Source organism: Euprymna scolopes, chromosome 40 (genome assembly GCF_053919585.1).
Source record: "Euprymna scolopes isolate OS-2025 chromosome 40, ASM5391958v1, whole genome shotgun sequence".
Taxonomy (NCBI): Eukaryota; Metazoa; Mollusca; class Cephalopoda; order Sepiida; family Sepiolidae; genus Euprymna; species Euprymna scolopes.
Window position 1 is genome coordinate 52,468,903 of NC_136521.1, and position 13,261 is coordinate 52,482,163.

The window sequence follows — 13,261 nt, forward strand, 5'->3', positions numbered from 1 at the left end:
GCCAATTTTGGGTATTAACAATTGAAATTTTAGATATGGGTTCCTTGGACATGGATCTAACTTAATAACTTTATTTGAGCCCTAAACACTAAATGTTAAGGAATCATAATAGGGGTCAAAGTTTAAAAAAAATTGACCGCTTTTTTTTTTTTTGCTCAACATACACCTCAAAACGCCGGGCTGAAATGCTAGTATATATATATATATATATATATATATATATATATATATATATATATATATATATATATATATATATATACAAATTTACTTTTAATCATGAATCATAAAAGTCTTCCCTTCCTAATTGCAATATTAAAATTTTGTATCCCTAAAACATTATAATATATATATATATATATATATATATATATATATATATATATATATATATATATATATATATATATACATGCATACAGCGTAATCACGTTGAAATATCGGTTCTCATCAAATCACCGAATTTACGCAACGTTGAGTGAGTTCAGACCTAAAATAGGTTATTTGAGAATTTCAGGTGCTGCATGTACCCTTCGCTTACCTCGGCATTGTTTTCAGTCAGTCTCAAACAGTGCCGGTTCAGCAGAGGTGTGGTTGAGATTGCGCAACGTTTGCCTCACAATCACACGTGCAGCTATCCTTGCAGAGCTGTCCATTGACTCTTGAAATTGAACTGAGGCATCGATATATATATATATATATATATATATATATATATATATATATATATATATATATATATATATATATGTGTGTGTGTGTGTGTGTGTGTGTCTATAATAGTGAAAGTGTCTGTGTGTGTGTGTGTGTCTGTGTACATTTCCATATGCAATAACTCTGTCAATTTTAAGTCTACAGATTCGAAATTTGATATACAATGTACTGAGATTTGGGAAAATCGATGTCACCGGATTTCGGCCAGAAAATTTGCGATTAAGGAGTTAAAGTTCAACGATTTGTCTTTTGAGAACTCTACCAAACTCCTCTTACAATTTTGGGTCTAAACACTTGAAACTTTAGATATAGGTTACTTGGACATGGATCTAACTTATCAACTTGATTTGAGCCCTAAATAATAAATTTCAAGGGGTCAAAGTTAAAAAAAAATTGATCGTTTTTTTTTGCTCAGCATACACCTCAAAAAACCCGGGCAACGCCGGGCACCCATGCTAGTATATATATATATATATATATATATATATATATATATATATATATATATATATATATATATATAATTACTTCATTTAATAACATACATTAATATACGAAGATATAATTTCATGCGTAAATTTTTCAGTATTTACTTCAACAGTGCTCAATATATAGGTAAAGCTAGATAGTAAGTTATGAAAAGCTTAATTGCCATGTATACTTTCATAATTTAATATATATATATATATATATATATATATATATATATATATATATATAATCCTTATAATCCTTATCTAAAAAATTAGACATTATGTCAAATTGGTACGGACCCGACTTGATAGGAAACTGGAAACAACTTGATGCTCTTTCCGCTTCATAAACGCACCACGCATTTGTAATCCTAACAACTATAGTGCAGAAGAACGAAGGTTATATCGGCTGAAACGTTGTAAAAATAACATTCAATACGAGAACAGTAATCTGAACATTCCATTATTACGCGTGCTAGATATGAAAAAATATTATTTCAAGCTAAAAATATTAATATTACAAAGTGTGACAGGGATTTACAAATTCCGAAGAAGACGTAGGTTTCGTACTTAGGTCAAATCCGAAAGCTTGCAGGTCTTTGACAGAAAGCCGTGTAGACGACGACGACGACGACGACGACGGCGAAGAGGCAATTGACCCGCGTACGTATATGATCGCATAAATCATTCGGTAAAAGGGTCTCTGTCTTTTTTTTTTTAGTCATGTTCACCGTTACAAGGCATAACTTCCACTTGGACGTAAAGGGCTACTATTTGGACCATGCCTAGGAAAGATTAACAAGATGTTGGTTTACATTACATTTAAACAGTCAGGGAAGCAGGTAGCAGAAAAAGAATTCCAAAGTCTAACTGTTTGAAGAAAGAAAAGTGAAGGGGTGAAATTTTGTTGCTAAGTAGGTTTGTCGAGGGGGCACGAGTACAACGTGTTCATCAGATCACGTTCCAATAGATTATATGAAAAACAGGCACAGAAATGCAATATAACGGCGATGGGACAGGAGTTGGGCCTTAGTTGACAAAGTGGGACCTATTAGATTGAAAACTCTTTTTGGACCCTATCAAAGAGGGAGAGGCTAGTGGTAGACGCACCGGTCCAGATGTGGCAACAACACTCTATGCATGGGCGGATGACTTTTTAGAGGTACCTATTTACTATGCCTCCCCACGGGACAGAGTTAGACACCAGAGCATACTTTCAGGTGTGAGTAGTCTTGTAGCTCGATCGCGAGATACCCACGTTCGCAATGTCAATATATTTGTTCCAGTTCATATTGTCCGTGAATGTTAGGCAGAGCAGTTTGAAAGAAGAATTGTCAGGTAGGATGTTGTCGTAACATTGGTATCGATTACAAACTCCTAAGACTCAATGCCGAATGATTGGTATGCAATGACGGTTTTTATTTTAAAGATTATTCGCTGTTTGATTACTAAATTTTTACATCATAAATCCTTATTTTTTACGGCAGAGACCCTTTTTCCAGTCAGTCTCATATCTGTTTATAAGAGCATCTCCATTTTTTTGCTAAGCGGGTTTTTCGGGGATATGTATGTCGAGGGGACACAAGTACATCGGGTTCATCAGAGCACACTCCAATAGAATATATGTAAAACTGGCACAGAAATACAACATATCGGCGATGGGACAGGGGTTGGAGCTTAATTGACAAAGTGGAAAGTGTTCCAGTTCATATTGCCCGTGAATGTTAGGCCGAGGAGTTTGGAGGAAGAATTGTCAGGTAGGATGTTGTCGTAACATTGGTATTGATTACAAACTCCTAAGATTAAATGCTGAAAGATTGGCACCTTGAAGACCGTATGCGATGGTGGTTTTTATTTTAAAGATTATTCGCTGTTTGATTACTAAATTCTTACATCATAAATCCTTATTCCATTCAGTTTCGTATCGGTCTCTAACAGTATCTTGTTAAAGATCTAGAATATATTAAAAAAAATCCAATAACTGAAACAAATCAGTGCGTCGTATGTTTTTTTTTTTTTGCCTTTGGATATCTTCTCATTAGTGCCAATCCATTTTGAATGCACAATTTTTTTTCGCCAGGCAATTACACCCCTTCCTTTTTTTTTCGCCCAACCCCAACTGAACGTATGACTCAACAGAAACCTCTTTTTTGTATATTCTTTTCATTTCATTCCATAATAATTCTGCTTGGTAATATGTGCACAGTTATAAATTCGATTAAAGAAAAGTGGTCTCGGTTTTCGTCTATCGATCAATTTCTGCATGTATATATCTATATATAAAATAAAAGTATGCGTGTATGTCTGTCTATTTGTACGAGGGTCGTTCCCAATGTAATACCTCCTATTTTTTAACTCGGAAAATCAAAGAGCTACACAGACAGAAATGTGTGTGTGCGTGTGTGTGTGTGTGTGTGTAAAACGGCATTAACCCTATTTGAGTTTAACCGGCTTCCTTCGAAGGAGGAAGTTCCATGGGAGTATGAAATTCAGGAGCGATCCCAAGTCGCATGTATATCCCTGCCAGGGGAGATGACGACGTTAGAGTTTTGCAACTCTTGCAGGGAGGTGTCGACGTCCTCCTCTATACAGCGCCTGGAATTCCCAAATTGGTAACCCATTTTAGTAATGTTCAGGCTCAACGTTGCTTAACTTCGATGATCTGACGGGAACCAGTGTGTCAACGTGATCATGCCGTATATGTAGACAAAAGTGGTATCATTAAAACGAGTGACCTTTTATAATCAAGAATATATATTTTCTACACAGTCACCACTATTCACAATGCATGTTTGTCAGCGATGAACGGGTAGCCTTGATGCCTCGGTCGTAAAAGTCAGTACCTGCTGAAGCGGTCCATACTTTCATGGCTGCGATTACGGCGTTGTTGTAGTGGAAATACTGCCCTCATAACACGTCTTTCAGAGATCCGAACAAGTGGCAGTCTGATATGATTCCAGATCGGGAGTATACGGGTAGTGAGACAGCACCATCCAACAAACTTTGTCACTCATTGCTTTGTCTTTAAACTTATGTGTGATTTGGTGTTGTCGTGTTGCAAACAGTGTTCCTCTTTTCTCTGGCTTTACAAGGGTAATATGAGCCTTCAGCTTTGCTAACGTTTCAACCTAACGGTCAGAGTTGACAGTCAACCTTGGTTCTAAAAACTCCGGGAGGAGAACACCTTTCCTGTTTCAGAAGACGATGCGCATCACTTTGTCTCCCGAAGAGGGCAGCATTTATAACAAAAAGGCCAGCTCCCTAACAAGAAACTCTCTGAGACGGAAGAAAAACAAAAGTTACCTTTTTCTAGCAAGTTTTCTTACAATGATAGGAATAGAAAAGCTGGAGAGTAGTTTCAAAAACAGATACTACACTTTGTCACCTGCCGAAACGCTAAGTATTGTTAACGAGCATCTCTCCCCCCTCTCTGGCTTTCTTACTCTTTCTATTTTCTCTCTCTGTGTCTCTATAAGAGAATGGAGAGAGAGAGGGAGAGGGAGGAAAGAGAGAGAGGTGAATAACGTGGACAGTGGACACGTTTGCAGAAGAAGGGTCAGCTGACCAGATGACGTGGTGTCATGTGGTGAGGTTAGCTGATTCTTTCTTGGCAGTTTGGTTTCGGGTGTTGAAGAAGACAGACGGCTTTTCAGCTGTCCCCCCCCTGGGCTGGGGAGGACGCTGACGTGTACCAAGCAAGCAAGCAAGGTTCACCTCCATTCTGTGTCGACCTTTGGAAGGTGAATAAAAACATAAAACTTTAATTATCATCTTGGAGTGAATTCTTCATCCAACAGGCCAGCTCCCCTCCAAGAGACAATGAAACCAGAGGAACAACCGACGACACATGAATGAAAAGGTATGTTAAGAAACGCATGTACACAAACACCCACCCACGAAGACATGAACAATAAGATTAGAAACTAGACGATCACGTACACGAATCTCCTTCTTGACACTATTCCCTTTATGATACAATCTCCTTTATGACACCCCACTATATAACAGTATCTCGCGATCATAAATATACGCCTATATTCTAAATCTTTGTCGCCATATCGGTAAATTGTTTCGGTTGATTTGAAACTTATTTTGATTTCAATTCAATTCAATATGTCTGCGTCTTGACCTTTTGATTTTTAACTGGGGAGCGTGAATGGTACCATTCCGCTGACTGCCGTTGGGACTCCGGCTCGTAGTGCTGACACCCGTCTCGTCACCAGTGATGGTACGGTCCCAGAATCCGTCACCTTCGGCTTCGTACTGATTTTACAAGTCCTTACAGACATCCCGTCGATAGTCCATTTGCTCTTGGGTGAGAATTCGTAGAAAGCATCTGGCACACACTTTGCTGTATCTTCTGGATGACAAAATCTTCCCCAGTGCACTGACACCTACACACATTCCATTCACCGTTATTTCTCGTTAGTTAATCGATGCGCAGTGTGTTTTTTGAGGTGGTGGCTGTGCACAACAGTCTGGTGCGCGTTTTGTCACTCACATCTCTGTTGCCACTCTAAAACCCATATCCTAAATGTGCTGACATCATCTGCTTCGGCTTCAACTTCGCGTAGGGTGCCCATATAATAGTCTGGCTACATAATCTACAGGATGCTTCCACAAAGTCTGGCTACATAATGTAGCCAGACTTTGTGGACACCCTGTATATATATATATATATATATATATATATATATATATATATATATATATATATATATATACACATACATACATACATATATATATACATATATATATATATATATATATATATATATATATATATATATATATACTAGCAAAAGTACCCGTCGTTGACTGGGTTCAAAAACAGCATACAGAAAATGGACTCTGATTTATGAAAGTATGATAGGTTATGAAAAGGAAGAGTTGTAAAGAGATTGCTTCGAATTTGGGGGTATCAAAACCAAAGCAAAATATGATGAAAGTAAAAATAAAATAGATAAACCCCATAATTTATTATACCATACCTGTTCACACTTAAATACTTATCACAATATTCTGTGGATCTATATTAAAAAACCTTGTTAAACTTTGTGACATATTTCCATTCTTTGGAGGTCAGGCGCAAACGAACACCTCATAATTTTATTATATCATATCTTTTCAAACTGAAACATAATTACCAAAGTATACTTACCCAGATAGCTATGAAAAGTCTTTATTAAAGTTTGTGCCTATTTCCATTCTATGGAGGCCAGTCGCGAACGCAGACCCCACAATTTTATTATACCATCCCTATTTAAGTTAAAACATACTTATCAAAGTATTCTCATGTACATCTATATAAAAAACACTTGTAAACGTTTTTTTTTAAACTTTTCAATTTTTTATTTCCATACTTTGTCGCCCAGCTGCGTATGCAGACTCCACAATTTTAATGAATCGTCATTATGCCAGATCAAACATACCCATTCCTGTGTCTCGATACATCTTCTATCATTATATGTGATCAGTTTTCTATAATAGTCAATCATATAGGAGCTTATTCGTGACCAGACACACACAGACGTTCAGCTTTATATATATATATATATATATATATATATATATATATATATATATATATATATATATATACTAGGATGGGTGCCCGGCGTTGTCCGGGTGTTTGGAGGTGTAAGCTGAGCAAAAAACAAAAAACAAAAAAACGATTCATTTTTTTTAAACTTTGACCCCTATTATGACCTCTTAATATTTATTGTTTTTGGCTCAATTGAGTTATTAAGTTCAATCCATGTCCAAGGAACCTATATCTAAAATCTCAAGTGTTTAGACCAAAAATTGTCGGAGGAGTTTGGTAGAGTTCTAAAAGATCAAATCGTTGAACTTTGACCCCTTAACTGTCAAATCTCTGGCCGAAATTCAATCACATAGATTTTCTCAAATCTCAGTACCCTGTATATCAAATTTCGAGTTTGTAGACTAAAAATTGACAGAGTTATTATGTAGGGAAATGTACACACACAGACACACAGACAGAGAGAGACAGATACTTTCACTTTTATAGATATACTAGCATTTCAGCCCGGCGTTGCCCGGGTGTTTGGAGGTGTATGCTGAGCAAAAAAAAAAAAAAAAGAGTAAATTTTTTTTTAATTTGACCCCTATTATGACCCCTTAAAATTTATAGTTTCGGGTTCAAAGTACTTTATTAAGTTAGATCCATTTTCAAGGAACCTATATCTAAAATTTCAAGTGTCTAGACCCAAAATTGTCGGAGGAGTTTGGTAGAGTTCTTAAAGGCCAAATCGTTGAAGTTTGACCCCTTAACAGCCAAATTTCTGGCTGACACCCGTCACATTGATTTTCCCAAATCTCAGTACCCGGTATTTCGAATTTCGAGTCTATAGACTAAAAATTGACAGAGTTATTGCGTAGGGAAATGTACACAGACAGACAGACACACAGACAGGCAGACAGACAGACAGACAGACAGACAGACCCGTTCACTTTTATAGATATATAGATATAGATAGATAGACATTTTTCTTCAGAGAAAATAACTAGCAAAAATGTATAAAATCTGTGTAGAATTGCTGGTTAGCATAAAAATTGAAATTTCGAAAATTGTAATGTGACTTTAGATTTGGAAATTTAACTAATCTTACTACGATCAGTTTTACCTTTTCATAATAAACTCTGGGCAATTTCGATATTAGTATGGGCACCTGACTATGCCGAACTCACTATTCTAGTAGGCTTATATATTTTAAAAGAGTTTAAACAAGAACAAGTCAGGCATGCATGGTCCCCGTGAGTGCGCAGTGAACGAGGCATAAAAAAGGACTAAGTTCAGCATTTGCCCCCACTCCACCCCATTTAGCCCCAAAATCCACAGGGGACGTCCAATCCTAGTGAAAATTGACAAATGGTGCAGTTTTAGGCTTTAACATATGTAAATTTGAATTCTGCGCCATGCAAAAAAAGAAATGACTAAATACATCAACTTCCCCCCATTTAGCCTCAAAAGGCCTAAACTTATTTAGATTTGAGGTCAGCACCATGCAAAACTGCTAAATAGACACAAAGAGACAATTTTGGACAGATATGGTAAAATTGTCCCAAAAATGTAGTGTTTTTATTAGCCCCAAAAGAGCCCCTGGGGCTCACCCAAGAGTCATTGCAAAGTATAGATAAACAGAATTATATAGAAATCCGTTAGTTACAACTTTTCAGAAAGTTTTATAAAAATCCAAGGCATCAATTTTTTTTTAATAAGTACAAAAGTACCCATTTTAGCCATTTTCGCCCGAAAGCTACCGCTAGGGGAGCAACAGGAGTTTTCCTGGAAAATCCGTTCTGTTACTTTTTTACTCATATCATGTTTAATGTTTGTGCAAAATTTCAAAAAATTACAACGCGTAGTTATTGAGAAAAGTGCAGACAGACGAACGGACAAACAGACAAGGGTGAATTTACAGGTCCATCCTTCTTTTGTCGGGGGACCAATTAAAAATATCCAAAAAGGGTTACATAGAGACGACGACCTTCCTATCAATAGATACAGGCCAAGAATATACTATAAAACTTAGCACTGAAACCTCTCTATAATTATAAATTAAAAAAATATCTAAATTTCTCAACTTCAACTCTGAATCCTACAGCCCCATCTGTTTTTACCCTAATAATAAAACAAACAAGTAAATTCCAATAAAACAATTTGCAACACTCTAAACAAACAAGTAAATTCCAATAATACAAGCACCGTCACAAACTATAAAACAAACATTAAAACAACAAAACATTTCCAAAACAAGCCCACATCTAATGCAGGTACATATACTTGTTATATAGGCAGGTGTATGAATATAACTATGTACACGTTGAATAGTTGGGTTTATCTTTTCCTTTATATTCGTGTACGTGTAAATGTGTGTATGTATATTCGTCGTATCGTTTAGTTGATTGTCTAGTGTGTATACTTCAACATTTATGCAGCAGTTCTAACAGGAAACGATTGACGTGGACGTATCGAAACAGTTGTAACAGATGTAAATAACAGAACACATACCTGAATTATTTACGAACATTTATTTTCATGATCAGGCCGCATCTTCAGAGATTACACGTTTTTACATCTTGGCTGTTTGAAATAATGCCGCTCCCTGCGCCATTTTGAGTCGTCCGTTCTCTCTGATGTCCTGCGAACGACTCCTAGAATCTCTCCAAATTTACATACATCACGTGTTTAATTACGTCTCATCATTACGTGTCTCAGACCAACCTGATGTAACCTCAATCTAGTTATTTGTTTATGCAAACCCAAAAATGATGTTTACATCTATTTTATATTTTCACATTCCTTTTGCGATTTATTATATTATATGTCAATCATTTTTTCCCCAATTTAATTGTTTATTTTTTAATCATAAAAATTGATCTGTTATATAGCCGAGGATTTCATATTAACAGATAACGCTGTTTCATAATAAAGAGATAGGATGGAGACATTCATTTGATGAGGGAGGTTAGAGAGAGGAGAGACATACAGCCCTGTAGATTCTTAACATAGCGAGGAGGAAGGGTTGATCACTTCTTATATCACAGAAGAGGGGAGGAGAATCATTACTGATGATGGAGAGACACGTTACTTAGGATGATTTTTATACAAAGTTCATTAATAACGATGATTTCACAACTTCAATTTGGTTGAATGACGACACGAAGACGGCAGTTACAAAAATATGAGATGTTCTTTTATTCCATTTGACCGGTCGAAATGATGATGGCATCCAGGAATTTAAAGTCGTTTCTACATGTTTAATGTTCTAACCCTTCGCTTCTAAAGGAGGACCCTCCTCATATCAGCTCTGTCCGGCTGACTGTGCTGACTTCGATCCGGACTCGACTGCCCCTGATCTTCGTCTCTGTCTCTGATCTAGCTCCTATATTGAGAATTCATTTCTGCTATGACGTCATGTATGGCTTCAAAACGTCCCATACACACGTGGGGAACTCACGTGGCTTAAACATAGATTTCCAATACACACTTCTGCAAATAAATAATTCTCATTAACCTATTTTTCGACCTAACTTATTTTTCAATATGTTTTTAAATTGCTATTGTTCGTTCTCTCTAGCTGACCTTATCCGTCGCTCGAATAAAAATAAAAAAAATAAAATAATAATAATAATAATAACAACAACAACAATAATAATAATAATAATAATAATAATAATAATAATAATAATAATGTTTTGACCATTTGCCCTGCTTGCCACAGTTAACACAGATACTACGCTATGATCACAGTCCAAAGGATTACAACATTACACATTATCCAATGCAATAATTGTTATAAAATATACGTCAGTGAAACTAAACAAACTAGAGAAGAAAATTAGTTAACATAAAAGTGTTATGAAAAATTCAACGGGTGAATTATTCTTTTATTCAAATTGTTTTGTATTGCGTCTGACAAGTCGAGAAAAAACAGCAGAGACAGCCGGTTGCACGAACCATGTAAGTTGTCTGAAATAGTGTATATAAATAAAGTATAATGCAAAATAAAATATTCTAATTAGAAAAACTGATTTCGTTCAGATCAACAAACATTTTAAGAAATACTGATACAGAAAGGAACCGGTAAAACTCTCGTTTTTAATTTTTTTACCTTTTTAATTTTTTTTATTCAATTTTCACCCCAAACAAGGCACAGTGCAACTTTTGAAGCTGGGGACATAAGTTGCAGGGATATTATGAATGGAGATGAGTGGCAAGATGTCTGTTCACATTACAATTGAACTTCTGCATGTCAGTACAGTTGGGAAAGAAGAATCCCGTAAGCGAGTTCCAAAGTGTATCAGTTCTGGGAAAGAAACTACTGGAGTAGAAGGCTTTCTTAAATCTAGGGATCTCTACTGTGAAGGGATAGGATTTAGCTGCTTGTCGGGTTTGTCGTGGGTGTTCACGTCGAGGAGGTGCAAGTGCTTGTAGTTCGTCAGAGCATTCACCATTAAAGTACTTGTAGAACAAGCAGAAGGGATGCAACATTTCGTCGATGGGACAGAGGCTGAAAAATAGATGACAGTTCAGAACCTATCAGGTTGGCGACTCTTTTTTAACACTGTCAAGAAGTGAGAGATAAGTAGCAGATGCACCGGCCCTAATGTGACAACCGTACTCCATACATGGGCGAATGGTGGCCTTATAGAGATACATGATACTTTCAGGCGTAAGTAGCTTTCTAGCACGGTAGAGAGAGCCCACCCTATTCGCAGCAGCCTTGGCAATGTGTCTATTCCAGTTCATATTCCCTGTAAACGTTTTCACACATCCTGTGTCTACGGCATTTCATTTTAAGATAAATCGTGTATTTTATACTCACACACACGCACACACACGCGCACGCACTACACACACGCACACACACACACACGCGCACGCACATATATATATGTGCCTGTGTGCATGTGTGCGTGTATGTGTGTGTAGGATTGTGCTTTATTTTGTCATCCAAACAGGTTCTAACGTGATTGAATGGCACCGATTGTCTTCTTCCGCGTTCCAACGTCGTTCAGATAGTAATTTTTCACCACCATAACCAATTTCGGCGTCACGTGATTATTGCCCCTATTTTCAGCCTTTCCAGCGCTTCATCAAAATGATTTTCCCCAATCGCTGCTGCCCAAATAACCAATTTTCTATCCAAGCATTAGAGCTGAACCTGCCCTTCTAAATCCCCAAATCATTTTCTTGGGAATAGCACACGCCCACTAACTGAATTGTTTCCGAAATTGCAGTCGGATTCTTTCTTTCTCTCTCTCTCCCTCTCTCTCTCCCTCTCTATCTCTCTCTGTCTTTATATATATATATATATATATATATATATATATATATATATATATACACACATATATATATATATATATGCTTGTGTGTGTGTGTGTGTGTGTATATATATATATATATACACACACACAAGCATATATATATATGCTTGTGTGTGTGTGTGTGTATATATATATATATATATATATATATATATATACACACACAGACACACAAGCATATATATATATATATATATGCTTGTGTGTGTGTATATATATATATATATATATATATATATATATATATATATATATATATAAGATTTGTTATTGGTGTTTTCTAGCGATATTAACAACGTCGAAACGCTGTTATTTTCCGCTTCATTAGCGTTTTTTAAAGAGCTATAAGCTCTTTTTGTATATATATATATATCTTTTGTATACACACACACACACACACACACACACACACACACACACACACATATATATATATATATAGGGAGAGAGAGAGAGAGAGAGATGCTCATGATTCTACTATTTCTATCAAGACCAAGTTCTAAAAACATCTTGTCAAATGGGCCAAAAGTGGTGTTTTTCCCACTTTCATTTCTAATTTAATTTGACCTACCGGTTCTATTCGCCCCCGTTTGTATGGGTAAGACTTAATTTAGTCTCTATGTAATTTTCCCCCCGTTTATTTTCCGTTTTTTTTTCCGACCCCCGCCATATTCATGATATTTTGTTTTTAATCATATTTTCCTCGATTTAGCTCTGTTGAGCGAAGGACGAAACCTGGTTAGCTAACCTTTATTTTCCTTTTTTAACTTTTTTAAATCATTATGTTGATTGGTCTGTATTTAGCCATTATTAAATTCTGTATCCCCCGAAAAATTTTCAAATATATATATGAATCGCCCCTTATTTTATATGGGACATTATTTATTTATTTATTTTCATTATTAAGTATTATTAAGTGCATAAAAGGTATACCTATGGACATGAATATTTCTAGCTTTCAATCGTCATCAGCACGCACGCACGCACACACACACATAATTATTTTTTAATTTTTTATGAATAATGATATATATATATATATATATATATATATATATATATATATATATTTTATTCAATTTTCACCCCAAACAAGGCACAGTGCCACTTTGAAGCAGGGCGCTACTATCAGGGACTTAATTAGCAGGGTCATTATGAAGGGAGATGAGTAGAAAGATGTTTGTTAACATTACACTTGAACTTCTGCATATCAT